Source organism: Otolemur garnettii, unplaced genomic scaffold (genome assembly GCF_000181295.1).
Source record: "Otolemur garnettii isolate 467f Iridium unplaced genomic scaffold, OtoGar3 scaffold00023, whole genome shotgun sequence".
NCBI classification, from domain to species: domain Eukaryota; kingdom Metazoa; phylum Chordata; class Mammalia; order Primates; family Galagidae; genus Otolemur; species Otolemur garnettii.
The window spans coordinates 21,455,184-21,459,229 of NW_003852418.1; positions in this window are offsets into that span (position 1 = coordinate 21,455,184).

Consider the following 4,046-nt stretch of genomic DNA (forward strand, 5'->3'; position numbering starts at 1 on the left):
AGGTGTACGTGGCTGGCGCCTTAGCCTGTTGAGCCATAGGCGCCAAGCCGCCTATCCTGATTTCATGTGACTTGGAGAGATCTGGGCAGGAGGCTGGGAGGAGTGAGCTCCTTGGGCTGTCTTAGCTTTCCCTGCCTACTCTGGCTAAGACTGGCTCCTAGCTGGGCCCTTGGTCAGGTGGCTGTGTCTCTGTGAGCCTGCTAGCCAGTGTTTGTGACACACAAACCTTTGGTCTGAACTGCCCACAGGGCTGGGTCCCCACTCAGGGGGGCTGTGTCCTGCCCTGGGTGGGGCAGTGTGTGTGTGTGCATGTGTATATGCATGCCAAGGCTACCTTGGGATCCCTGGTGCATCGAATGGACCTTGGTGTAGGGCCCCACCCCCACCTCCCCTCAGCCCCAGGATGCAGCCTCAGAGTTGTGGCTGGCTTCCCTCTACTCCGGCACATCCCCCCGTGGTCCATAACTGCCTTTGTGGACTGACATGAGGCCATCCCCAAGGCCCCGTGGTGGCCAGACCCCACCAGGTTACATGGGGGAGGACACAGTCCCATTTCTATTTCTTTTTCATTCTTTTTTTTGAGACAAGATCTTGTTCTGTGTCCCAGGACTGCAGTGATGTGATCACAGCTCGCTGTGGCCTTGACCTTCTAGGCTCAAGCAATCCTCCTGCTTCAGCCTCCAGAGTAGCTGGGACTACAGGTGCATGCTACCACACTGGGCTAATTGAAACAATTTGTTTTGAAGAGATGGAGTCTTGCTGTGTTGCCCAGGCTGGTCTCAAACTCCTAGGCTCAAGCGATCCTCCCACCTCAGTCCCCTACAATGCTGGGACAGACACCCACCTCATTTGCATTTCCAAGGCTGTGCTCTAGCAGCTCTGCAGGATGGCTCCAACCAGAGCCCCCAGACCCCATCACTGCAGGCCTGTCCCATGTCCCACGGGAGGAAAGGGTACCAAGCAGTACAGCGCCCACCCACAGAGCCAGACATAAGGGGATGACAGGTGTGGGGGAGCTACCATCCTGGGCTCTTGGAAGTTGGGGTGCCTTTGAGGGGGACTGGGAAGGGCTCCCCTGCCCAGGGAGGCAGGATCTGGACCCCAGGAGAAGCCATGGGGCCTAGGGCAAAAGCCTGCCAAGGGAATGGGGGTGACAAGAGGTAGCACTGTTGTCAGGTGGGTGAGGACTCTTGTGAGGCTGGGCTGGAGCCCTGGTGAGGGAGGGCTTTCCACCAAGCCCTGGATTCTGGAGGCTGAGGGGAGTAGGGCTGGAGCCGGGGCACAGGTCACATGGTCAGCACTAATGATGGTTCCAGCCCCACCTTCTGCACTCTCTGTGTGCGCTGTCAGCTTTAAGATTGAGCATCTAGGCTTGGCGCCTGTGGCTCAAGTGGCTAAGGCACCAGCCACATACACCTAAGGTGGCAGCTTCGAATCCAGCCCGGGCCACCAAACAAGAATGACAGTTGCAACCAAAAAAAATAGCCAGGTGTTGTGGCGGGCGCCTGTGGTCCCAGCTACTTGGGAGGCTGAGGCAAGAGACTCGCTTGAGCCCAGGAGTTGGAGGTTGCTGTGAGCTGTGGTGCCACGGCACTCTGCCCAGGGGGATAGCTTGAGGCTCTGTCTCAAAAAAAAAAAAAAAAAAGTTGAGCATCTAATCTTGACCAAACCCTGAGGAGCCCACTCCCCAGATGGGGAAACTGAGGCTCAAAGAGATCAGGTCATCTGCCAGAGGGAGTGGGGGCTGGGGTGGTTTCCCCATGCATGGTCCAGGGACAGCTGTGCTGGCCTCACCTTGCCAAGGGCCCTGAGAGGTAGGACATCTGAGCTGGGTGCCCCTGGGCCCAGGCCACTGGCAGGTTTGGCCAAGAAGAGCTGAGAAGCGGCTGAGCTGCAGCTCCTGATAATCCACCCAGACCTGCCCAACAGGCAGCTCTTCCCAGTCTGGTGCTGCTGTGTGGGCTGGGCTGACGCCCATAAAGGAACCACCCAAGGGTGCCCGTAGTGCCCATGGGCCCAGAAGAGGTCTATGCAGGCTCCAGACTCATACACAAGGTGGGCGTCATGTCTAGTGGAGTCATTGTAGTGGGGAGGCTGGGATGGAGGGGCCCAGGGCTCCTCTGCCCCAGATCACCCTCCAGGCCCTGCCTGTCTGATCCTCTCAAGGCCCCTAGAGTATGGGGGAACACTCCTCTGCACACTGGGCAAGGGTAGCAGGTGCAAAGGCTCTGAGGCAGGACCTGTAGGTATCTGGATCTGGGGCTACCCTGCTAGGATCCCCTCATTTCCTGTGGGGCCCAGGGATGAGATGGGACTGGACAAGGCCACTGGCCCATGGGTGACAGCACTATGGGGATGGTGTGACTTCTGGGGTGGGCAGGTGGCAGAAATGCATGTGGCCAAGGCAGTAGCCAGAACCAGTCTCCCGGACTCCTGCCCCACTGGGGAAGCCTGGTCCCCAGGAAGGTGGAGAGGAGGCTGGGGAAGGAATGGGAAGTAGAGGGAGGAGGGTCCCCCCACGGGGTGAGATCTACTCATCCTGGTGCCTTCAGGAAGAACTTGGTGGCTGTGAAAAATACCCTTGGCCCAAGCCCACAGCCTCCTCCTGGGGAGCTGGCCTGGTCTGGGTCTGTGTGCTTGCTAAGGCCAGCCGGGGGTGCTTGGGGTGCTGAGGGTTCAGGGAACTGAGGGGAGTCTCTCTCTGGTATAGGGGGCTGCAGTGAGTCTGTGATGGGACAGAAGCAGGGGGAGCTATATACAGGTGAGGGTGGCCTGAGTTTCCTGGGACCCTTGGGGACTGTATCCCTCTGGCTGGGCAGAGATCTGAGCTCTGTACCTTAGGGCCCCAGAGAGGTCCAGGGACCCATCCCCCTGGGTGCCCAGGCTGTAAGCCCTCTGCTGGTGCTGAGTCCCTGGCAAGAGTGGGGTAGGGGGTGGGCAGGTCAGTCGGCCTCTGCCCCAGCACTCACAGCTGGGCAGGGGTGGGGTATTATGGCTCCCTTCAGCCCACCAATCCTCAGTCTGCCCTGTCTTGCCATTGAGGACGTGACCTGGAGGTGGGGGTCTTGCCTATGGTCAAAGCTACTGAGGGGCAGCTGGGCTTTGGCTAACCTGGGGCTGTGCCTGCTGTCTCATGCTGTTCAGGTGTTACTGGCCCTAGCACCTCTGCCTGCCGGGACTGCTCCTTAGACTAAGGGGTAGTGTGCTGGCTTTACCAGGACTGAACGGGGTGCGTGTGGAACCATCTTCCACCTTTCATCCTTACCCAAGGAATAGATACCTGCTGTGGGTCCTACCTGCCCCCCAGGGCCTCTACCAGCCTCCCATGGAACCTCACCTGCCTCTCAGGGCCCCCACCTGACACTTAGGGCCTCCACCTGCACCCCAGGGTGCCCGTCGGGTCCCCAGGGCCCCTGAGATGGCTAGGGGGGAGGGAGAGCTAAAACCCCGAGTGTAGCCCTGGTCTTGTCTTTAGGCTCTGTGCAACCTTGGGCAGGTGGCGTTTACTCTGGACAAGCAATAACATACTCCAGCCCCATAGCAGGTTGCCGTGAGGCTCCTCCTAGGTAACGCAAGTCAGGTGATGCCTATGCTGCCCCAGCTCCCCTGGTAGCAAGTACTCAGTGAACAGCAGAGGGAAAGCCTTCACCTGTCTGTGCCTCCTCACCTGTGCCCCCTGGGTGGCTAGCCCTGCTCACTGTTGGAGGTCCTCGCACCTGGACAAGTTCAAGTTGCGCTGCCACAAAGAGCTCTCACAGGGTTACACAAGTCCTCCCCAAGTCAGGGCAGAGGGTATGACACTCACATCTTTGGAGAGTCACTTCTTGTGGACTCACTTTAAGTGCAGAGTTCTGGTGGCCATGCCCAGGGGAGGCACTGTCTGGCTCCCATAGGCAGGTGAAGACCAGCCCCAGCTCCCTGCGCCTCCCAGGGTGCTGGACCAGAGGAGTCTGCCTGGGCACCATGGCTCCAAGGTCACTTGCTCAGGCTGGCTGCCCCTCACCCTAGGACACCTGTCCTTTAGCAGGCCCCTCAGGGGCAGGCAT